Here is a 25837-nt window from a genome sequence, read left to right on the forward strand (position 1 = left end):
TTCTTGGGACACCAATCCCATCACAAGGGACACACCCTCATGACCTCATCCAAATTCAATTTCTTCCCATAGGTTCCCCTCCAAATACTGCAGGAGTACCATATTTGGGGTTAGGACTTCAGCAAATGAATTATTTTGGAGGGGGTGAGATACTTTCAGTCAAAAGATTTTTAAAAATCCATATAGCCTATGAAGACAGATGTTCACTTCTGGTAAATGGATTTGAATTTGGCTGTTGAAAGCATCTCTGCCACTAGGCATGCACTGGGAATGATGCTGGAGGGAGACCATCTGAAGGGCCTCCAGGATTCCCAAGGCTGACGTGGTCACCACTCTGTCTGCAGTATTCAGCTGCACCTGATGGGTCCCTCCTTTGGCTCACTGTGCTTCTTACCAAGGAGGAGACCACTGCAGCCAGCGGCCTGGTGGAAAGTATTCTGACAATGAAGAGGATCACAGCCACCTCCAGAACACAACCACCATGTTCTCTGCCAATGGAGGTGCCCTGGGAGAAATATACCAATACAACCTCATGTGTTACTGCCTCCCATTTCCCATGGTTTTGGGTAACAAAACCCACACAACTTTCATCATTGTACATAGTTATAATTGCTGTATTTTATTGTTGTTAACCTCTTACTGTGCCTAATTTATAAATTAAACAATATCATAGATGGATATGTATAGTATAAAGCATAGTGTATATGTTTAGGTACTATCTGAAGTTTCAGGCATGCACTGGGGTCTTGGAATGGATCTCCCATGGATAAAGGGGAATAAGTACATCTTCTTTGTGAGGTTCATTAATACACAGAGAATATAAACCAAGTAGGTAGAGTTACTCTTTTCTACCCAAAGTGCAGAGAGGCATTTAAGCATCGAATGCACTGGGATAAATTCCATATGGTGGTATTTCTGCTTGGCTTCCCATTGTGTCTCCTTCCATTGGGACCGCCTGTATCCTTGCTAAGATTACAAAACCCTTTGGGCCAAATTGGTTGGGCCAGGTGTGGACACTTAACCCAGTCTGGTCCTGTAACATTACATGTTACGTTGGTGGCAACATGTCAGTATGGTATGGCAGAATTACTTTCAGGCATAGGTGGTTGACATCCAGTCCAAGGGGCTTATTCAGAAAAACATTTATTGACTGGAATAAAACATTGAGGGGCTGGGATGTGGCTCAAGCAGTAGCGTGCTTGCCTGGCATGCGCACAGTGCTGGGTTTGATTCTTAGCACCACATAAAAATAAAATAAAAATGTTGTGTCCACTGAAAACTAAAAAAAAGTAAATATTAAAAAATTCTCTCTCTCTCTTTCTCTCTAAAAAAATTGAAAGGTAAGACTCAGTGTAGGTGTTGCTTGATCCAAGGACCTAAATATTATAACAGGATCCATACCATCTCCAGTTCTTGACTGTTTTCTTAGTGTTGGTGCAATCTCAGATTATGGTGCCAAGAGAGCTGCAGAAGCTTCAGTTTACAACTGTCAAGTCTAAGTCCACAAAGAAGAGTTCAGTGTTAGTTCCCTAAAGCACCATTGATGACCTCACTGCATCTCCTAGGCTCTGCTTGAGTCACATGCCTATGGCTGAGCCATTCCCTGTGGCTGGGAAAATGTAACACTCTGACTGTGGCTCACCTGAAGTTACAAGCAGAGCCAAGGATTTAGAGAAACAGGAAAAAACAAGAGCTAGGGAAATCCCCCAAGTTGCCAAATGTCCCCTGCCCACTGGAGCTTTAGGGGACACGTTCCAACATGCACGCAGAGAAGCAGAGGCAGTGCTGACTAAAATGAGAGAAAGACTGACAGGAACACATGGAAAGGATGAGAGACAGAAAGCAGAGGGTTTCCATGGCTTTCCAAGGTCTGCTTCTGTCTCTCCCAGAGGCTCCATGCACACGTGTCACTGGTGTCTGTGGCTTGACAGTGTCCTTCTTTCCTTTCCCTCAGTTTCTGTGGCTTGACAGTTTCTCCTTCTTTCCTGTCCTCCATTCCTTGCTTTGCCTTCTTTCCACCCGAGGCACTTGCATTGGCTTATCTTAATTACAGCCACATATATTAACCAGTTTATTTTACTTACAGCCAAAGACATCGACCAGGGAGTGCATGGAGTTTTTCCATAGCCCCACAATGAGAAAACAAATGGGCTGTTTCCCAGGCTCGGGAATGGAACCGTTAGTCTTCCTTGGAAGGAGAAGCAAAACAAAAACAAACAACACTGTGCTGTAGTCAGCTCCTTGCCCCAGGGGAGAGCATTGCTCCTCTATTCTCCAAGGATGCCATGTGGGTAAAGCAGCTCTATTAAGCCAGTCAGCATGTCCCACCCGTTGGAGCAGCGATTGACTTCCTGATGGTCACATGACATAACCCTCACCCAGCACAGCCAAAAGGAACCATTTTCCAGGTTTTGGTTGGAAGTATCAGGGAAGCATAGTTCCTTTTTCTGTTGGAAAGTGAGAAGATTGCAGGACTGAATTGGGTCAGATTTCTTGTGGTTCATGGGTCTGAGCATGGACTAAACTCAGGGAAGCAGAGCCCAGAGACCCAGAGATATAAGCTCCATCCCTGTGAGGTCATGTGAGTCCTGGATCAAGCTATGCCTGAAGGAATAATGACCTCTGGATTCTTCAGGTGTGTGAGCAAAGAAATTATTTTTCCTTTTCTTAAGCTTATTTGAGTTAGAGTTTTTGTCATTCGAAGCAGAAAGAATCATAACTAATATAGTTATGGGAAGTTGGGTTTGAGGAAAGGTATCAGGTAATCTATAAGATGGAGAGGTTGAGCTATAAACAGAGACAGGTTCTAAAACTCCAGTAGACACACTTTCTCCTTTTTTTTAAACTCATAAAACACTTTGCTTCTACAGTAGATATGGCATGTATCACTCACTGCCTTGAATTACAATTATAGTTCTTGTATAGTGAGTACAAATTTCATAACCATAAAACTCCGGTATGCAGAAATGTACCTTTCTTTATTGTTTTATAATTAAGCTTAATTTAGCTCACACACTCTCATTTCTGCTAATGGTGGAGAACTTAATCTTGCCAATTCTGGGTGATTCTGGCAGTCCTGGTTTAAAGCATGGGATCTTTTGCAGGGAATCAGTTCAGGATTCCAAATCACTTTCCCCAGGGGTGATTATGGGCCTGGTGAGTAAGCAGACCATCTGGTCTGGGCTAACCTCTGACCGTGGAGGGCAGCAGCCCATGGCTGGTTCTTGGAGGTGGCGGCCAGTCCTGGCTTTGTCCTTGCCCATCCCCTAGTTCAGCTTCTGCAGACTCAACCAGGTTCTCTGTTGGTCTCCAGCTTGGGCTGCCCTGTGGTCTCTTGGATCATAACAAAGTCCCTTTCTCTTCAGGTAAGCCAGTTGTTGACCTTCAGCTGCCCTTGGCATCCCACTCCAACATCTGGGGACTCCCTGGTCTTTCCTAACCTGCAGAAGTGAGGAGTGAGGGGCAGGGTCAACTCAGACTCCCTTCTGCTTAAACCAGCTCTGCTCCCCCTTCTCAGCTCCAGAAACCTCTTGTCAACTTGACTGGACCAAAGAATACCCAGATACTTAGTTGGACATTGTCTGTGGGAATGTCTGTGAGATAAGCCTTTGATTTCATTGGCTGAGTAAAACTGACATCTTTCCCCAGGTGTCATCCAGTATGCTGAGGGTCTTAATAATATAGAAAGGTAGAAGAAGGAAAGACTGTGTGTGTGTGTGTGTGTGTGTGTGTGTGTGTGTGTGTGTGGTGTGTGTGTGTGTGTGTGTGTGTGGTGTGTGTGTGTGTGTGTGTGTGTGTGGTATTTATATCTCTATCTATAAAGTCTTTATCGCTGTCTCCTGTCTGCTTGAGTACTTGAGCTGGTACATTGATCTTTCGTCCTTAGCACTTCTGATCCTCAGATTCTCAGATCTTCAGATCAAGATTCACTCTTAAATCATCCCTCTGTCTCAGGCCTTAGAACTATACCACTGACTTTCCTCATCTCCATCTTGCAAATAGCAGATTGTGGGACTTCTTAGCCTACATTGTTCCATGAGTCTGTCTGTCTATCTATCCATCCATTATCTATCTGATTATCTATCTATCTATCTATCTATCATCTATCTATCTATCATCCATCCATCATCCATCCATCATCTATCTATCCGTCTATCATATATCTACCTAACTATCCATCTATCATGTATCCATCCATCATCTATCTATCCATCTATCATCTATCTACCTAACTATCCATCTATCATGTGTCCATCCATCATCTATCTATCCGTCTATCATCTATCTACCTAACTATCCATCTATCATGTATCCATCCATCATCTATCTATCCGTCTATCATCTATCTACCTAACTTTCCATCTATCATGTATCCATCCATCATCTATCTACCTATCCATCCATCATATATTTACCATGCATCCATCATCTATCTATCTACCTATCTATCCATCCATCATCTATCTACCTATCCATCCATCATCTATCCATCCATCATCTATCTCTCTATCCATCCATCCATCATCTATCTACCTGTCCATCATCTATCTATCCATCCATCATCTATCTGTCCATCTATCATCTATCTCTCCATCCATCCATCCATCTATCTACCTGTCCATCATCTATCTATCCATCATTTATCTATCTGTCCGTCTATCATCTATCTATCCACCCATCATCTATCTTTCTATCCATTCATCATCTATCTACCTACCTATCCATCCATCATCTATCTATCCATCCATAATTTATCTATCTATCCATCCATCTATCATCTATCTCTCTACCCATCATCTGTCTGTCTGTCATCACCTATCTGTATGCATAGGTCTCCTGTTGGAATTGTCTCTCAGGACACCCTGAGTGATCCACCACCACAGGATCACCACAGCTCTTCTTGATCTCAAGGGGGGTGTGGGGCTCACTCCACCTCACGTCTCTTGCTTTTCCCCTGTGAGCCCAGCAGCCCCTGCATAGGAATGCCAATTGTTCCCACTGTGAGCTGTGGATTTATTTCTTTGCTTAGGCTTGCTCTTGATTTCACTTGAAATACAATTAAAAAAAACCCTTTTCTCTCTCACCTGCCTGAAGCTTTAAGCTGAAAACCTTGGTTTCCCAGACTGTGACTCTGTTCTGGATTCTGAGTTGGTTCTGCAGCTTCCAGGGACAGAGTGGACTGCTTGCTTGGGGCCTCTGGGGGTCAGCTCTTCCCTGAAGCCACTGACCTCCACCTTGCAGTTCTGTTTTGGGGGAGGGGAGACTGTGGGGTAAAGAGGAAACTGAAAAGAAGAACTTCGGAGGAGGAGGACCGCTTGTGGGAATCCACAGCATGGTCTAACTCTAAGGGGCATCGCAGCTGTTTTTCCAGGGTCCTGTTCTTCACATGGAAAGATCACGGCTGCCTCCTCTGCTGTTTTCCTGACACCCCCTTAGTGGGCCAAACGCTTCTCTCACTACGGAGAAGCACAGCAACCAGAGGGTGTCCCTTCAAATGCAAGTGCTCCTTTTCTTCAGCCACTTGGACTGGGTGATTGTTGTTCTTTTAGCTGATGAAAGTTGGCCCCAGTGCTTTTAATTAGCAGCCTTATCATCAAGGAGCTAACAGCGAGTTTGCTGCAGTGTCACTGGGTGAGGTGGCCTCTGAGTCTGTTAGGGATGTTACCTCTTCAGTTATCCTCAGTTATCCTCTGGGTTTGGTTGTGACTGCAAGAGGCTATGTTGAAGTTCTAGCCCCCCTACCTGTGAAGGGGACCTTGTTTGAAAGAGTCTGTGTAAGTAAAGGATCAGCTGGACTAGGGTGGACCTTAAACTTAATGACTGGTCTTTTTAAGAGAGGACACAGATGCAGAGGTGCAGGGAGAAGGCCATGTAAGGGTGAACGCAGAGATTGGAGTGGGATATTCTCCAAGGTAAGGCACACTGGGCAGTGTGGGCTGGAGTCACCAGAAGCTGGACAAGGCTGTAGAGGGAGCCAGGTATTTTATCACAGCAATGTAAAGCTGACTGATGTGTTGGGATTAAATACCACAGGATTTGGTACATATGAGCCAAAATGAGCATTTGAGAGGAGATGCTCATTGAAGATAAATATCCTTTTGATTGCCTGTCTTCAGAACACTTATGTCTATTTTCATAGACAGAAAACAAATAAGAAGTGACTTGGGAATGGTGAAAAGAGATGATCAGCTCCTTTGTGTCCTTAGGGGAAGGTCTCTAAAGAGAAATAACAAGCACATGAGTTATAACAAGTTATAACAAGGCCCAGAGTTCCCTCTGACCCAAGCATCATCTTCCTGATGACCAGAGTCATAAGTGAGTCAGCTGTGGCCTCCTCGCCTTCTAAGCACAGGGCGTGAAATTTTCACTCATGTATGAAAGGGAACTTGCCTCTTGCTTTTGAGAATTAGAGGGTTTGATTCATTTCCCTGGTTTCTCTGCCTGTGGGAAGTTTTGGTGTCTCTGCTCAATCTGTTAAAGGCTGGACTGTGATCCTGAGTACTCCTTCAGAAGGGACAGGCACACCAGGGAGGGGCTCTCTCCTGGGCAGGAGGGTGTTGGGAAAGCTGACATAATCCCAAGTTTTTTATCCTGAGGCTGAAGGGGGCCTGATCTACTGTGTCTCTGAATTTCTGACTCCCCCTGCTCCAGAATGACTAAAGAAGGTGAAGTTTGCCTGAAGCCTTTGTAGCTGCTCCTTAGGATAGAAAGGATACAGAGCCCCATATAAAGTCAAATTTGAGAAAAAATGAGAATGAGAGGCCGTGAAGTGCTGGCAATCTGAAGGCTGTGAGGCCTGGCAGTTTTTCTGGAGGACCTGGAGATGCCCATATGTGTCAGTGAACTGGTGTAGCTGGAGGACATCATGTGAGGTTACAGCAATCAGGCACTTTGACCTCGGACTTGCCAGTCTCCAGAAGGGTGGGAAGTGGATTTCTATTGTAAATAAATTACCCAGTCTAAGATGCTTTGTTATAGCTGCAAGAAGGGACCCAGGCACGTGGGAATGCCTCTATTTCTTCCACCTACTCTGCTGTTCTCTGGTATAGCAGAGATGGTTCTGAATAATCTTCTATTCCTACAAGTTATGAGATAAAATTGTTATTCCAAAGATTAATAATAAATAAAAGAGGCCATGTTTAAAACAAGATAGAGAGGAAAAAACAAAACCAAAACCAAAGAGAGAGGCCTCTGGGGAAGAGTAAGACCTCAGACTAAGGCCTGGGTCACTGTGCCTCCCTTTCCTGTTCAGGGTTGATACTCGTGCACCTTGAGCCAGTTTAGATGGGGATTCACTTGCCTAGAGCCAATGCAGGTGAGGACTCACTCCCCTTGACCATATGTAGACAGAGATTCTCCCCTTGAGCCATTGTACGCTTGATTCCATTTGGGCAGATTTCTTTGGCCAGAAAGTACCCCTTTCCCAGTCTATAGGCCCCTCCCTGAGGTGTGTGGAGAGGCTATGTGGCAGCTGTTGGAGAAAGTACCTCTGGAGAGGCATTGGAGATTCCAGAGTGTTCTGCAGCATCTCCCCATAATCCCATGTTCAGGAAAGTGAGAGGGCTGGGTGCTTTACCGCATGCCATTCGGTCTCTGCACCCAGAATCAAATCTGAAAAAAAGATTTGGTTCCTGCTAGAGGTCCTAGGGAGAAAGCACATGGGCTTCAGGAACTGGAGGTGTTAAACCATTTCAGTGTTGCTACTGACTTCATAGCCAAGTGCACCCATGTGGAATTGCTCTTTTCTTTTGGTTCTAGGGACACTGAAGTTTGTAAAGTGAAGTGAGCCCAAATAAAGAGTTAGAAATCCTCAGGTCAGTTGTAGGGAGGGTGGGATGGATGTTTGGGTGAGTGCGACTCCACAACTCAGAGGAGTTTATGGGTAGCATTCCAGAAAGCCAGAAGTGACAAACACCTTCACAGACTCTGAGCAGAAGCAGGTCTCACTGATCAGTGAGAGCAAGATGGCGGCCCTGAGGGCCACCATGCATAGAGTGCTGGGAAGTCACATGGAAGTGAACCTGTAGATGGATCAACAGAGTTTGCTCCAACCTCAGAAACCATGAGTCAAAATAAACTTTTCCTCTCTTTGTTGTTCTTGTCAGGTCTTTTGGTCATAGTGATGAAAAAGTCATTAAAACACCCATCATAAGCCTGATCTTGGTGATGATAGAGAAAACCAATGAAAAGGGCAAAGGGGATGTAGTCAGGGTAGAGAAATGGAGTTTAATGATGTGGAGGATGTTTCAGAGGTAGAGATGGTGTCCTTCCTTTCCTTTAAAGGACCCAGGGAGCAATGATATTGGCATGCTATGACATCATAGGGAGAAGACTGGCTCCAGGGTCTTGTCTGGTCCCCATGTAAAGTTCTTGGACTTTCTGCAAGGTCTACTATATCCACCTTGTAAGCAGATGTTTCCAAGTTTTGTGGGGCATAGTCTGCCACTGACCATTCTTACCAGATTGCTGGTGGGGTCTGAGCAGGAACCATGGCCAGTGGGGCACCCCAGCCAGACAGGAGTCTTGCAGCACCCACCACAAACTGCCTGCTGGGTCTGTGATGGTGCACTGGAAATCAGCCTCCTTCTAATGCTAGAGGATCAGGATGTCTCTCTTTCTGACCACTTTCTGCTCAAACAGCACAGCCCTTGAGAAATCCAGAATGTAAAGAAATACTCAGGCTGATAACTGCCAACATAACTTTGCTGTATGAAATGTCCCAGGTTTGGCCTGAGTAAGTCACCGCTGTTACTTTCACAAAATATTCAACCAGACCATTCTCACTAAATGGAGATTGAACCCTCTCAGTCATCCCCTTCTGAGTTTGGCCACCAGCAATATTCATGACACATCACTGTCCATCTCTCTCTGTCATCTGAAGTACAGACAGACCAGGTGAGCTGTCTGATGCGGGGCCTTCTGCTTTTGACATCACTGAGCTGAAGATTCTGCTGCCTAGAAAACATAGGCATTTTGAGCAAGGAGGCCTCACAACACTCTCCAGGCATGTACTTCTGTCTATTTCCAAATGCCTATCTCTAGGATAGGAATCTTCCTGCATGAGCTTTCCCCTTCATCACCCACCACATTCTGGGTCAAGGTGCAGGCACTAGGAGAGCAATGAACTGGAAAGCATGAAGCACTTATGTAGAAATGAAACCACAGACATAGAGGAGAGTGAGAGAGTGAGAGAAAGGGAATGAGGGAATATGACTATGTATGTTCTTACTGATCTGCAAGAAGCCAGCTCCCTGGAATGCTAGAACTGATGAGTCAAATAAGGAAGATAGATGAAAAAGAAGCAGGTGCCCCAGGGCCTCCCAGGTCCCCTCTAAGCAGAGCCTGAGCTTCCTCACACACTCTCTGTGACTCTCAGCCCTGTACCTGGGACCACATCATGCCCTCTGCCCCCATCTATGGTCTTACTCTTAAAGAACTTCCTTGGTGCCTTAGAAAGTCAATTAATCCTCCCTACCCCATAACATATTCAAAAAGGTTCTCTCCTCTCTTTCTAGGTTCAGACTCTTAGAAACAGTTTTGAAATCTTAAATCTGCCAGGAAGTGGCTCTCCTTCCTCCAGTCTTCATTAAGCCCATGGCCACTGTGTTTCTGGAATCTATTAAAACAAAACCAGGACATGCACGTGAGAACAAAATGAGAAGCAGAGCAAACCGCGGTGCTCTCAGATGCTGGCAAGGGGTGTTTAGTCACAAATACTTGTGTAGCACTGTGTGAACTGAACCTGGTATCCCTGGAACTCAATTCACTACAGGTGACAAATCACAACCCACAAGATGGGCCCATCAGTCAGTAATGTTTATCTGACATGAAGAGAAGGGAAGACATGTGATTGGTGCTTTTTTGACAAAAATAGACTAGACTCAACATTTAAAGTACTTATCACCAACAGGACAAGATAAGAAAATACATAGAAAAGAAATATGAGCTGAATTTTAGTGATATTCTGCCAACCAACCAACTAATGCATGAATCAGTGATATCCAAGGTTAACCTGCACCTGCTCAGTGCTGAGTTTCAGGCAGGCTGAGGCAGGAGCAAAACAGGATGTGTAGAAGCTCATGTCCAATCAGGTCAAGGCCTCCGTGTGTCTCAGAACCAGCAGGCTTTCCTGGGGTAGTTTCTCTGTGGGCAGACCCTCCCTCACCCTGGAGCTTTCTGGATGCTGGATCGCAGCAGGCCTGGGCTCCCTGCAGTAGGTATCAGCTTCATTCAGGCCAAGATGCTCATCTAATTTTTGGCCTTACCTCTCCAGTTAAAGAGAAAGATGCCAAGAGGGCAGGGTGGTATGAAGGACCATGGGAAGAAGATAAAGATGCTCTAGGGAGAGTTTGCATGATGACTGAGGTGAGACTCTAGACGGAGGTGGTAGTGTTAGGATAGGGGGCTTGACTGTTGCTATGTTGGCATCTGTCACACGCCACCCACGGATAGACTGATAGACCCTCAGCAACTTACATGCCTTCTGTTTGGGACAGACATGGGATCCACTCTTGTGCTGGCTGGCATTACTCTAATTCATAGCCCTAGACTATATACAATTTCATGTCACTGACCACAGAGGGGCCAGCTAGGAACTGTGTGAGGATGAATGAAAATCCACTCATTAAAGTAACTTACAAGTTTCTCTCATGGCTTCCTTGGTCAAGAACCTGTAATGACTCCCCACTGCCAACTACAATAATATATATTCTTGGGGTTGGGGATGTGGCTTAAGTGGTAGCACACTCGCCTGGCATGCGTGGGGCACTGGATTCAATCCTCAGCACCACATAAAAATAAAATAAAGATGTTATGTCCACTGAAACACTGAAAAATAAAAATTAAAAAAAAGATTCTCTCTCTCTCTCTCTCTTTCTATCTTTAAAAAAATTATCTCTGTCTCTAAAATAATATATATATATATATATATATATATATATATATTTATTCTAGTTTTAGAGACTGATATAGAATATAAGATAGTGGGCACTTTTATTCAGTTCCTGGATGGTCAATGAGTAACTTAATCTGGGATTGCATTTTGTTGTCTCTCAATAAGAATAGGCCCCTCTTGATCGTGGTCTTGCAGTTTGGAGCTTGGGCTCTACTCCCTCATCTCCAGTGCCTTCCACCCCTTCTGCCTGTGAAAATATCAGGATCCTTCAAGACCAGGCCCCGGCCTGGTATTTCCCTGCAGCCTTCTTACCATTGCTGTGACTCACAGGGTCCTGACTTTACCTAAAATATCTGATACACTTATGTCTGCACTCCCCAATCACACAGGGCAGCCCTCAGTCCCTGACCCCGCCATTCTCAATTTCATGCTTTTCTTCCTTTCTCTCTAATTAAATTACAGACTCCTTATAGTCACCTTGTAATTTATGTTGCTGACATTCCTTCCTCACTGGAGCCTTCTATATCACTAAGCTCTAGGAGTACATGCCTGATGAATGCTTAACAAGTGCTGTGGTGTAATTTTGGGTATAACCCCAAAGCCCATATGTTATGGGCTTGGTCCCCAGCACGTGGCATGACTGGGAGGTGGTGGAACCTTCAGGAGCCGAGGCCAAGTAGGAGGTCTTGGGTCACCAGGATATGCCCTTGAAGGGGATAATGAGAATCCAGTGTCTTTTTTTTTTTTTGCTTCTTGGCCACCATGAGGTAAGTGACTTTGCTTCATCACACACTTCCCACTATGCTGTGTTGCCAAAAGCAATAGGCCTGTCTGATAAGGGACTGAAATCTCTGAAACCACAATAAAAAATATACCTTTGCTCTTTTTAAGTTGATTGCCTTGGGTATTTTGTTACAGTAATGGAAAACTATCAGATATAACAACCAAAAATAAAGCTTCCTGACAATGGGTTGCCTTATGAAAAGGATGTCATATTGCCTTCAATATTTTTTTGTATTAATTAAAATAGTCTCTTATGATGTGGGCAACAGGCAGACCATGGCTATTATCTACCAAATCCCTACTTAACTTATACATGAGAAAACTGAAGCCCAGAGTGGCTAATTGTTTCTGAGCCATCACACAACTCAAGATCCCATGTCTTCTACTTTCTGGCTTAATCTTCTCACTGCACCATTCCACACAAAGACCATAAGAATAAGCCTGATTATGTTCACTCTTACTAATAACATGGGTCTCTAGGAATGAGGCTGTAATAATGAACTGTGGTGAGATTTGATAGTTTCTATTGTTATATGCATCACAAGGAAATCTGAGTGCTCACCGTTATTTACCCAATGATAAAATTCTATTTCCTTTTTGTAAAGCAAATAACCAAAGCATTAAAATTTTCCCAACTCAAAAGACATCTCAAATAAAATACCACTGCCTAGTAATTGTAAACATTAGCCATCTTCTTAGGAATTTCCTTTGAGGGGTTTTATGGTTTCTCCTAAAGAAATGGTTTTTGATGGATGCTTATAACACCTGAGAGCCAGCATTTCTCTTAATAATAATCATAAACAAGTGAGTCAAGGTCACCTAACCTGAAATGAGCTCCACTTCACCACCAAATCCATCATGGAGACCCAAATCTGTGGCAGCAGATCACAAAGGTCTGATGCTCTGGGCACTCCATATGAAATCCTAACTCTAGCACCTACCATCACATTTTAATTTTATATTATTTCCTCCAAAGGTCTTATCTAAAAAGAGACCCTCAAAGGACAGTGCCTGTGAAAGGACTCAGCCCTGAGCAAGGTCATGTGCAAAACCTGTGGCCACTCTCCAAGGAGCTATTGTGCACATTTGTTTCTTTCACATCTTTTTCCTCCTCTTTGTTCCACTACAACAGGCAAACCAATAAATTAATGTTTTGAAAGAGAATAAAAAGCCATGAAAGAACAATTAATTCAAGGTACTTAATTAGAGAGAAGTAATGAAAGCATTGTCTAACACTAAAACACAGATGACCACATAGCAAATGTCACACAATCGTCTAGATTTGAAGATCAACACTGGGTAGGTTGAAATAACGGGGTTTGTCAGTCAAGTACTGGGGAGGCAAGCAGATATTTCTTCCCCACAAAGATAGTGGCATGGCTGGGGTTGTGGCTCGGGAGTAGAGCGCTCACCTAACATGTGCAAGGCCCTGGGTTCGATCCTCAGCACCACATAAAAAATAAATAAGTAAAATAAAGGTATCATGTCCAACTACAATTGAAAAATAAATACTAAAAAAGATAGTGATGTAGATAAACTTTGTTATGTTTAGTGACTAATACCAACACATTGATATGCCCTTGGCCCTGATGATAGGACACAGCAGCTGTTTTGTTTCACTGACTAGCTTGTCACTTCCAACTTGTCTTATATGGGGTTCTGCTCCAATGTCTGCTGCTGAAACTGAGGAGGGGGGGGTGAAGCAGAGCACAGACCAAGTGCATCAGATGCTGAAACACACACCACTGGGAAATAAAGACTTTAAGGTGCTGACAGCCATGAAGTTTTCCAAACATTCTTAGAATGTAACATCCTCACCACCATGTTCTGTGAGTTGCAATGGGGTGGGGGTGGCGGTGGGACATCTGGGGATGTAAAACTGCATGAATTAATGATCCCTTAAGGCCATTTCTTTGATTTGAGGAAAACAAAGGGTTATGATGTGCTCTGATCAGAGTCCTTGCATCTGGATTGGAGCATTCCAGAGCTAGAACTCACTGGTGGTAGAATATGGAAAAGCAATGTCATGATTGATAGAAAAAGTCTCTGGGACAGGAGCTGCAGATGCAGCTGATGCAGTAGAAAAAGGACCCGCTTTCTGAGCATCACCCCATATTTTAATCCCAAATAGGCTGTTGATACCCATATTCTGCAAAGCAGTGGCTTCTGGAGAGCCTAGAATTCCACAGAAGGGGGAGGGGTGGCAGAGGACAGGCCCCCTGCCACCTGCATTTCAACCAAGGCACAGAATTGCATTGCGTTTGGGGCTTGGCATTATTCTTTTTTTATTTGAATGATGAGGCTAAAGAGTGAATGGGGACAATTTCTTTAGAAGTCATTGAAGAATAGAAATTATTCCAGGCAAAATTCTCAAGTATCTCATTATTCCTGGTACCTTTTGCTTCTGTATCCCTGCTTCCTTCTCTCCTTCCAATCTTTTTCACCTCACCTACCCAGTTCTCTTCTCCTTGCCCATCAAAACTTACTGTTACATGTCACACTAAACTCCAACAAACATGTCACTGGTTTTCCTGAGTTCTGGAGTATGTGCCTTTGGACAACAGATTCCTAGAGATGGCAAAGACTCCCTCCCACCACAGTGGTGGTAGTGTATGAGTGGTTCTATACGGTGTGGCACTGTATGTGTGAAGAAAAGGAGAAGTGCAACCTCTGTGGCTGGAGTCCACTCCTGACTGTCCATGACTGTCTTTGGGGTGGAAGTGGAGGAAGGCCTCTCCCACTGCGTCTTCAGTGAATCAAAATATACTCCATCCCTGAGAGAGGCTCCAAGGTCTTGGAGACCTTCAGTCCCACATATAGGTTTCTGTAGTCCTGAGGTCAGGGAACCTCACCTGATCCCTCAGAGACCTCTCAAAAGTAGTACAGTGCTTGAGCAAATAAAGCGACTGCTCAGGGACCAGGTAGGGAGACACCATAGAGGAAGAGCCAGTGATTCATGGATGCTCCTGTGCATCCAGCACCCTGGCCTTTCCCCCTGCTGAAAGTGAGGGATGGTGGCAGCCTCAAGGTCTAATGATGCACACAACAACAAGTTTTTACAGTGAAGCCTTCTGTGGTTCTATCCCTAGCCAAGAACTACAAGTGACAGGATGTCAGAAAGAAGAAATGAGATCTCAATCCCCAGGACCTGGAGGTCCCCTCATCAGAGGACAGGGGAGCAGTGGACCTCACACACACCTGCCCTTTACCTTCCTGGGACCCTGTCCTCAAGCGCCTGCCTGAATTGGACCATTTCTTTGGGAGTTTCAGGCTCCTGCACCTGACTATTCTCACTCATGGAGTCCTGGGCCGAGGACGCACTGCCGGTGGCCTCGCTGTCCCTCATCATGCTCTGGTAGCTGCTTCCTGCCACCACTGTGGTAGAAGAGGGCAGTCTTCCCCATGGCCGGCGGGAGTTCCTGGCTCAACACGCTGCTGTTGTCACTGCCATGCCCCCTGCTGCACTGGTGTGGCTTCCGTGGTGGGGTGATCTTGCTGTAGGGCGAGGACAGCAGGTGCGCTGCTGCGGGCTTGTCCTCCACGGGAGCGCCACTGTGCTCCTCCGCCTCGGCTCCAGACCGCACCTGCAATCCCCGGGCGCCCCCATTCCCTTGCAGCAGCTCAGAGATGCGCCCATTGACTGCTCTCAGAGGCAGTTTGGAAGCCAATCCAGAGCTTCAGTTCCTGCTGACTGACTGGGTGAACCAGGACATGTGCTTCCTGCTGGGGGGCACGTTGGAGCTCTGGCCCACTGACTGAGGCAGCGACTTGGTGGAGAAGCTGAGGGTTTTGGTGGTGGAGGTTGACAGGCTACGGGCTTTGGGGCTAGCCAGGAGGAGCTTGCTTACAGCTGAAATCTTGGACTGGCTGGCCTTGGGCGAAGCCCCTGCTGACTGGGTGGAGCTGCAGCTGGGTGGTGAGGCCCCTGTGCTGCCGGTCCAGGCTCCTGCCAGCAAGTGGCATGGTGCTGTCTTTGCCAGTGTGCAGTCACGAGCTCATGGAGGACAGGCTCTCTACCCTCTCCAGCAACAAGCATTCGTAGTGGCTGACTGTTATTCTGCCAAGAGAGTTGGTTCTGCTGGCCACCTGCTCCAGCTTGGCACTGAAGAACTTGCTACTGCTACTGGCATCCTTCATCTTGCTGCTGGTCTCATCAGGGAATCTGGCCAAGAATGTGGCTGGCTGATTCAAGGGACTGCTGGTGGTGCTGCTGCTGCTGGCACTGTGCCAGGGGCTGGCCCGGTTCTTCTGATCCAAGCTAGACTTGTGAACAGGGGGCAGAAGGGAATTCCCTTTAGGCAGGGCAAGGACACAATGCTTGGGTGAAGCTACCTTGTGCTCCAGGGTTGCCTTAGAGGCCTGGGTGCCTGATGCTGTCCCCAGGCCATTGGTGTCAGCACTGCAGTGGTAGAAGAAGTTGTCTAGCTCCTCGTGTCTGCTGGCTTAATGAAATGCTCTAGGAAGGATGCGGGATTTCAGGCTTTTGCTGGAATACATTGGCCTCTGGGCCACCAAACAAGGCAGAGCCATCTCACACCCATCCACAACCCTCTTGAAGCTTTCAGTCACTGCGGAGGCAGATACCTCTCCACTGCTGCTGCTGAGCCTGTCGCCCGGGCTGGGCTTCCTATCCTGTTCTTGCTCTGGTCTGGTCTCAGGCTTAGAGGGGCTTGTGGCAGTTTCATATCTAATCCCTTCTTCACTGTGAAAAGCATTCTCTTTTTTCACTTCCTCTTCTCGTTTCAGCCAGGGGTCCTCAAATTTCATCTCTTTCTTTGCACTGGTTTCTTTACTCTCCTGGGACGGGACTGCTCTGGCAGCTGTTTTGGAGATGACAGTAGAAGCCTCAGGCTCTTGCACATTCTGAGGGCTCATGGCAATGCAGGGGTAGACCATAATGTTGGTCTTCATGGGCATGTACCCTTCGCAATTGCTCAGGTTGGCTATATTGGAGATGGTGACCATGGCCTTTTCCAGTGTGAATATTTTGCAGCTTTTGATGGGGGTGGCTTTGTTGAAAGAATCTTCCCCCACCTCAGACAAGATGAGCAGGTTGTCAGGGCCTGCCTTGGGCTTCTCTCTGCACACCACAGCAGTGTTCTGGATGCTGCTAACAAACTCTGAGGCTGGAGGTTCTGCCATGGCCTCCCCCATGCCCAAAACATGTCTGGGCTATGAAACTGTGACATGATTGCTTGCCATTACTGCCAGCGCTCATCTCGCTTAGCCAGGAGCTGATGGAGGAACACCTTCTGCCTGTCTCCTGAGCCTTTGCATCCAGGCTTAGCTTCAGAATGGGCAAGAACTGTGTGATGCTCACTTGAGAGACGGAAGCCATGCTGGAGTAGCCCTCCAGATCTTCGCTGATGCTGATGATGATGCTGACGGGCCGGGAGCCTGAGGCTAAGGCCTACACAGAGCAGTCGCTATTGAAGCTGATGATGGTGGTGGGACGGCCACTGTCCAGGACTCCACTGATGTTCAGCTCTTCCACCAGCGTGAACACCAGCTTATCCTCCCCATTCAGCTCCAATGGCTGCTGCATGGTCACCTTTGTGGTGTTCAGAATCTCCTTCTTGGAGTCTGGAGGGGATGCTGCCTGATGCTCCTTCTCAACAGGGGTTTCTGGGAACCCCTCACTCCCAGCAGACATAGATTTCTTCAAAACCTGGGGGCTCATTCCAACTGGAGGGGTACGTACCTCAGGCTGCAGCAAGGACTTGCTAGAGACCATGCCAGAATCCTTGCTTAATGGTGGCAGTGGAGCAGAGGTTGGCAGGACCCCCTTATGGGTATAGACTTTGTGTCTATGGGAAGGAGAGCTGGGGGGTTTGTACTCAGAAATCTTGGATAGGCTGGCAATGCCCAGCTGTGGGGAGCCCATGGGCCTGGGCTTGCCCTCCATGAAGCCACAGAAGTTCAGGCTCTCCTGGCTGCTCTGGAGGACGGGGCTCTGCACCATCTGGCCACTGCTGCCTGGGATGCTTCAGGGTGAGGCTGGGGTGGGGCTGCTGCTGCATACTGTGGCAGGCAGAGGGGAGTGATTCCTTTGCATCTTACAGGCCAGGTTGTCTGGGCCTTCCCAATCAGTCAGCTGGCCATCTGACCCATTGTCTTCCTTATCGCACTCAGAAAGTGAGTTTGCCCCAGACACTTGGCTTAACGAGGGGCATTTGCTTGCCTGCTCTGCTCCAAACTGTACAGGCAGCTCTTCAAAAGGAAACTTACTGGGCTTCTTGCTGCCATAAATGAGGTCTAGTCTCTCTTGCAGCTCAGGAAATGTGTTACACTTCAAGCAGTCCCTTTCTGATTTGCTGCCTGCAGCCTCTCCTGCCTCTGTGGGCTGGCTGTCACCTCTGGTCTTCTGCAGGGCAGGTACAATGGGAACAAAGTCTGGGGGCCCCTCATTGTCAGTGAGCTCCTTGTCAGAGGGGCCTGTGCCATTAGGCCCAACGTAGATGACAGTGTCACAAGATTGCTCGCTACTGGAGGAGTAGTCATGATCACTGGACAGGTGCCCAATGGGGAAGTCGGGGTCCACCGTGGCTCTGGTATGGAAAGTTCTCATCTGGGTGGGCCTGCACATTCTACCTTCCTCACAGGAGCTTTCTCCACCAGAGTAGCTCGACATGTACTATGAGTGAGAGAACAGTTAATATGTGGCACCTCTGAGACAGCCCTCCCAGGGAGCCTGACATTATGTGGTAAATGGTAGAAGCCACTGACTCAACAGGAGCTACTAAAGGTCCCTTTGATTGATCTCCCACATTGAAAAGCAGAACCATGACTCCAGTGGGCCATATCAGAGTGCCCAATGTTCTATATAATAGCTGTATGTGCTTAAGATAATCCCTATATGGCACACTGAGGAATTAGAGGCTGCTCAGCAGAGGAGATGCAGTCCCCTTCTTACCTCTTAAGGGCTATTCCTGAATACAACTAACAGAACATTGGTTGGGAAACCCTGTTTTATACTCCATCCCCCCATTAAAAAATACATAAAGGAGAAGGAAAGAAAAGCCCTCCCACATGTTAATCGCTGCCCGCCCCACCCCCAGGATCTGAGTGGCCAAAACCACCATGGTCCTCTCAGGAATTCTTGCCAAGCTGCCACTGTCTGGGATTTGCTTCTGCCAGAGGAAAGGAGCCCAGTGGCATCTAGCAGACTCAGTATCAAGCAGAAAACATTGAATTAACATGACAATTCCAGCAGCCAGGAAATCACTCCTGAACATGGGGGTGGGCAATAGGGCCACATGAGCAAGAAGTTAATAACCCTCTTTAGAGAGTTGACTCATTGAAGGACACAGTCTTCATCTACATAGGACCAGTAAGGCAAGAGAAAAACTGAATAATTTCCATCTCTTCAACATTTTTCATCTCAAAATTTATCTAAAGCACACCAAGCACTGTCAGAGGTCAGGCTGGATACCCAGGGCTAGCAGAAGACCTGATTCTCTCCTGTCAGTGGGAAGGTTTCTCTGCCCCCAAGTGGGGACCACAGCAGTGATGCTTTCACATGAACCCCTGTGTTTGGGGATCAGCAATATTGATTTGGCTCTCTCTCTCTCAGTACTGGGGCAAGGCTCCAAAGCTCCACTACCCACTGCACCCACTGTGAACTGCTTACCTTCAACTTCTTCTTCTTCATCCTCAAGACCCTTGATGTGATCGGGATGGTAGACAGGGTTTCTGCATAGTTCCCAGCTGCGGCAGAGATGTGAGTGTTCATGGTGGTGCGACAGTTCATGTTCCTCAGAGACTCCCGAAGCAGCATGGTGAGCTTGCTCTCTCTGCCAAACAAAGTGAATTAAGGCTGCATTAATGGGCCATGCTTCACATTGACTGTCAGGGTAGGTCTTTAGGTCTGTACACGGTTATTTTGTTGTGGTTGGTATTTTTTTCTTCCTTTTTTTAAATGGCACACCAATTAGCATCATTTTCCAGCATGGGAGCATGGGGCTATTTGTGGTTGGCAGCTGAGCAAGTGCTTCTTACTCCAAAGATGAAATTCATGCAAACACCTCGCTGGGCACTTCTCTCATGGATGTGATGGGGTGTTCCTGTGTGTCTGTGTGCATATGACATTGCACATAATGAGGCCTGGGAATAGAAATGGGAAGAAGGGATCAGGAGAAAATGATTTTGTGACCAGTGACTCAGCATGCTATCTGCATACACTGCCTTTTTCTGCAAGTCTGTGCACACAGATAATCCCTGTAACAAAAAGCAGTTCCCTGCTGAGAACTTGTATTGAAGATCTATGTGTTTATAATACATGCAAAATGTCTTACAAGGAGTTGAAACCACTTTATCCTCACTGTCTCTTAATTCTCATATTTGTATCTAGTAGCACAGAAGGAAAAAATGTATTTGTATTCGTGATAAGTGGAGAAACACAGAAATAAGCCCAAATACTCACTTGCTCAGTAATTGAAAGAACTTTCTAGAAAGGCCTCCTCTGGAAACTTTTCAGTTGCTGTATGGGGCCAAAGTGTCCAGAGTGGTGATAATGAGGCCCATGGGTTTACCGATTCTGTTTCTGGACACTTTAAGTATTGTACAGGAATGTCTCAATTTTTTTTTTCCATCCCTATACTTGTTCTACCATTTTTTTCTGTCTTGCTTTTAAAGGGCCTCTTTTTACTTCATCAGCAGCATTTACCAAGTGTCATTTCATCTCTGGAGCATCCCCTCCCCTGAAGGCTGAGGCTGCCTCTGTGTTTCCCATGCCCTATGTTCATATCTCTGCGATGTGTTTGTAATGCCAGATGAGAGGAGTTCATCTGCATGACTGAAACCCCTGGGGATGGACTGTCCAGTTCCGCAGACTGTGGGAGATGCAGGCAACTGTCAACAGACAAGGGGCCATTTCACATGTGACCTGAATCCAGCTTCAGGTAGGAGAGACTGTGGTGTGATAGGTTTTCCTTCCCATCTGAGACCAATTAAGGTGTCTGTTCAGGGATGCTGAGCTCACAATGGCTCAGTAACAGGACAGTTTATAAATATACCAGGGCTTCCCTTTCACAAAATAACCAGTGAAAGAAGTGGTGAAAGGAGCAATAAGGGAGGTGTGTGGGGGGGCACCATGGACCAGCTGCATACATTTAACTCCCTTCATGTCCAGAAAGGACGTGTCGTGGACATAGCCATTCAGTGGAGAGGTTGAGTCTTATCATGGCAAAGACAGTGCACCTTGGCCTTGTCTTCAATATGGAATGCAGAAGATAGGTTCCATTTGGGATAGTTATGATCATATAGGTTCTATAAAATATGTGTGAGTCCTGAATTAGTGAATAATTGTCCATGACTTTTGGGGAAAATGCATGGTTTAGTGAGCCTCTGGTGAGGATCCTGTCACAAAAGTTTCATCAACTGGTCATTACAAACCTTGTTTTATTTGTATTTCTGTTGAAAGATAACTTATTTAATACCTATTCCTAATAAGTACTAAAACATATGCATTATTGCTTCATAATAAACAGTAACCAAGAAGGGTTCAATAATTTCCTGAACCAGAGTAATATGACCATAAATTTCTTTGGCTTTTGGCCTCTCAACAATACACTGGGCTACAGATTTTTATTTATTTAACTGTTTATCATCTCATGAATCTGCAAATTCAGTTACTTTTAAAAATCATTTTGGGGGCTGGGTATGTGGCTCAAGTGGTAGCGCGCTCACCTGGTATGTGTGCGGCCCAGGTTCGATCCTCAGCACCACATAAAAAAAGATGTTGTGTCCGCCAACAACTAAAAAAAATATAAATATTAAAAAATTATCTCTCTCTTTCTCTCTCTCTCGCTCTCTCTCTCTCTAAAAAAATAAAATAAAAATAAAATTATTTTGATAGCTTCATTATGTTCTACAGATATTAACTTAGTATTTTCTGGAGTGCTCTTACATATAGGTCAGGGAATTTCCTCTTCCTTTTTCTGAATGTACTGTTGTATTGATTCATTAATATTAAACTTGCAGTCGACAGCACTGTAACTCAGGCCTGAGTGAAGCTTATTTAACATGTGTGTTTTCTCCACAAGGCACATCACAGCCTTCATGCCCTTTGTTACATTAGACAACATGTTAGCACCATGCACAGGATCATTTAAAACAGTGAAATCACCAACAAAAACACAAAAAATGCAAAACAAAACAAAAACCATGTAGCAGTACATCAACTTGAAAGCACACTTATTTATAAATAGAAGAGCTGACATAAGAAGGCAGAGTAGCACCCTGTGCCATTTCAATGGGGAATATATGGGTTGGAAACTCAAAGTTTCCACCACTCTGCAAGTCCTGTAATGATTCTGAAGTGTGTTGAGTATTGTTCAGGGGTTACTGTTATGGTTTGGATATGAGGTGTCCCCCAAAAGCTCATGTGTGAGACAATGTAAGAAGGTTCAGAGGAAAAATGATTGGGTTATAAGGATCTTAACCATATAAGTGAATTAATCCTGATAGGGATTTACTGAGTGGTAACTGAAGTGGTAGGATGTGGCTGGAGAAGGTGGGAATTGGGGATGTGGCTTTGGGGAATATATTTGTATATATCTCCCTGTTTCTGATCATCATGTGAGCTGCTTTCCTCTGCCACACTTTTCTGCTATGACGTTTAGCCTCACCTGGAACTCCGAGGAATGGTGTTGGGCTTCTATGGACTGAGAAACTGTGATCCCTCAAATAAATCTTTCCTCTACAATTGTTCTGGTTGACCCTTTTAGTCACTGCAGTGAAAAAGCTAACTAAAAAATTAGAAAGAAATTTTATCAAGTAGGAAAATTTGCAACTACAGAATCTACAAATGGTGATGACTGACTATACTACGGCATTCTACATGATAAGTCTGTCCATCAGTTGCACCAAGCAGAAGGCCTGCTCCTCTGTCTCTCCAGGTGAGTCTCCAGGGAAAGACACCAAAGTTGGAATGAAAAGATATTATGTTGTTGTATCAACCTGCTTGCACTGCCTGTCCCACAGGATCCCCGGTCATGATATGATGATATAGACAAATTTTTCTTGCTATTTTTCTGAACCTCACATTGTTGGAAGAAGTCATGTCATATGTTTTGTTTGGCAACCAGCATTTTCACTCTCCTTGTTGAAAGAAAGCCAGTAAAACTGCCAACCAGACTTTTATGCTTGGGCCAATCTAGACTCAAAGACATGTCCTTAGGGGAGTAAAATATGGTGGAGAGAAAACCTTGGCTTTTTCAACCTCATGATAACCCCTTAACTTGGAACAAAGATTAGCAAGTGAGTGAGAAGGGCAGGTGAAGAAAGGGTCAGGGTACCAAAGGCTGCCAACCATAAGCTGAACTCAGTATTGTGGGGAGGGAACTAAAGAGTTTCCAGAGAGTTTGTATGGTCAGCACGAATTCAGTTCACAGCTTAGTATCAAGGCTGAAGTGACAGAAGAGAAGGGGTGAGCTGCTGGCTAGTCTTGCCTGAGTGTCATGCTGGCTAGAGGGAGGCAGAGTCTTGGGGTCATATGAGAGGGGCCCTTGCTATAGAGGATAAGAGCGAGAAGGTACTGGTTATAAAGCTAAGCTGACTGGGGTCTGGGGAAGAACATGGCATTCTGTTAAGTAGTCATGTTTTATGGACATACATTTCACCTCCTGCCCAACCTGACCACATATGCCTTTAAAAGTAATTTTTTAAAAATCTTGCTATTCAAAATAAGTCAACCCTTTCATTGGCTACCATAAAAGCAATGAAAAAGAACAGGATAATGAACACATTTTGTTTTATTTTATTTTTGTGTGCTGGGGATCAAACCTAGGGCCTCACACCTGCTAGGCGTGTTCCCTTCCTCTGACATATCTCCACAAAATAAGCATATTTTAATTAATAATAATTTTAAAAGAACATGAGAGATCATGAAGCACTCTATAACAGGGGCCAACAAACTAGGGCCGCAGGAGCCAAACTGACCACTGATTTTTTTTATAAATTAAGTTTTATTGGAACACAATGAACCTGGTTGTTTACATATTGTCTGAGGCTGCTTTGGTATTACAAGAGTAAATTGATTGTAACAGAGCCTAAAAAGTATCTTTACTATCTTATTCTTTATAAAAGAGGTTTGCTGACCCCTCTCTAGAGTAATGGCAACTGTGATGTCATTCCAGATACAGAATCACCCAGAGGATGAAGGTGTGTCTTACTTTCTTTAGTACTCAATAATATATTCAATAGTTGTGCTGTCCCTCTTTTAGTTCAGATGTTTCATGAAGCAAGAGCAAAAGCCAATTCCATGGAAATAGGCAAAGAGAAACAAATGTTTGGCTTTTGAAATCACTGGAGCACCAGGCTGCAGTCATTGATGGTGGCTCAAATCACTTACTGCCTGCAGAAGCAGTCTGTCCTTCCAAAGAGAATGTCAGCACACTCATGTTCACTAAATTAATTAGCTCATTACTGTACGCAACTCCTCCTTCTAGAAGCATTTGTTAAGCACCAACTCAGGTAAGAGTGACTGTACTGTACTAAGAAGTAAAGGGAGAGAAATGGTTGTGTGAAATCTCATCATGATATCCTCTGATAAAAGCTAAAGTTAAATGGCATCAGCAAGATGAGTGACTAGAAGCTCCTTCTGCTTGTGCCCCCCCCCAAAGGACAGCCAAATCCACAAACGAAGAACTACATTTTGGTGGAAATAACTGAAGAATGCTGGAATATATCAAATAAGTAGCACAAACCCTGTAGAGTGCAGAAAACCAGGATGGCCTCTTAGAGGAAGGAAATACCTCACCCCTGGCACCTCACCCCTCAGTCAGGATCAATATGGAATCAGGAAGGACTTCTCCTTGCAGGGAAAAGGTAGGCAAGAGGAACTGCCCACCTTACCACCATGACCACCTAAGTTCCTGCCACTGGGGACTCCTGCAGTCTTCACAGGCACTAAGTCTTACTCAGGGAGCTACCTAGAGTCCACACAGCTGCATTATCCCCAGATGAAGAAGCCAACACTGCTCCCCATCCCCTGTGACAAGTGCAGCTAATGAACTGCACAACTTTGAAATGAGAACATTGTCCTGGTCTGGGGGCGAGTACCCACTGCACTTCTCTATCCCTTGAGAGTACTCATATACCAGCCCCATCTGATAACTTACCATCTTGGAGCCCAAATGCTGCTACAGTCTATCTTGGGGGACCAACAGCATGGATCCACTCTACCCATGCTGCCTAGTCAATGTTGTGCCCTGCTGCTCAGGATCTGAGCTGACTTGGAGCCCTGCCTCCCAGGGGAATGATACACTGACTACCCACAACAGTAATGGCCTCCTGAACCAAAGATGAAGCAGTGCCCTGCCCCTCAGGGAATCCCTGCTTTGACCTCCCAGGGAAGTAATGCTCTGCCTGAAACCTGAGCTGAAATGGCATGGCACTCCCTGCCCCTAGGGAACAAAGTGCAGTGGCTGAGCCAAGCTGCTGGCATGGGATCCCATTCCCCCTTGAAGCAGAGTATTGGGTGAGCTGTGCAATCTGTCCTCCAGGACAGAGAGCTGTATCAAGGCCAAATAGCTGTAGCACTCTTCTTCCCTGGAACTGGTCTAGAATCCTGAAGTCTGAGCTGTGGAACCTTGCTGGGGAGTAGTCTTCACTTACTGGGGAGTAGTCTTCACTACATTAATCCTTGTCCCCTAGAGTCCAGCCACAGCAACGCTTTACTATTTCTGGATCTTTCTGTCACTGGAAATCTGCCATGTCCCACAATTCCAAAGGTCCAGTGTCATCTTAATGGGGACCTTATCTCCTAGGATCAGAGTTGCTAATGTCCCTATTGGATCTAGTTCCCAAATCATAGCTGAGCCTTGTTTACTAGTGTCTAAACCCCCAGAGCACCCCATCTTCCCTGAAGGCAGGCCAGTGTTGGACCCTGACGCCAAGATCAGAATCATAAGTAAAACCCAGTTCCCTTGATCCAAGTTGCTGTAGTGTGCTTCAGAATCAGCTGTGCAGGCAATCTGCTTACCAAAGTGCCTTGGAAAGTGAACCTAGGACCCAAATCCCAGGTGTCCTTGTAGGATTATGAGACCCTGAGTCCAGAATCATGGGTCTATAGCTCCTCTAAGAACCTGTACCCTGGGGCCCAATGCCACTGCAACTACTTGTGGGCCATGTCAGACTCAATGCCAAAACTCATCATTG

General features: G+C 45.7%; 1 pseudogene; it reads right to left on the reverse strand.

The window, feature by feature from the left end:
* The window catches only part of LOC143388970 (kinesin-like protein KIF26B), a 186538-nt pseudogene that overhangs the window by 24027 nt on the left and 136674 nt on the right, over window positions 1–25837 (reverse strand).

The sequence above is a fragment of the Callospermophilus lateralis genome, unplaced genomic scaffold (assembly GCF_048772815.1).
Source record: "Callospermophilus lateralis isolate mCalLat2 unplaced genomic scaffold, mCalLat2.hap1 Scaffold_45, whole genome shotgun sequence".
Taxonomy (NCBI): domain Eukaryota; kingdom Metazoa; phylum Chordata; class Mammalia; order Rodentia; family Sciuridae; genus Callospermophilus; species Callospermophilus lateralis.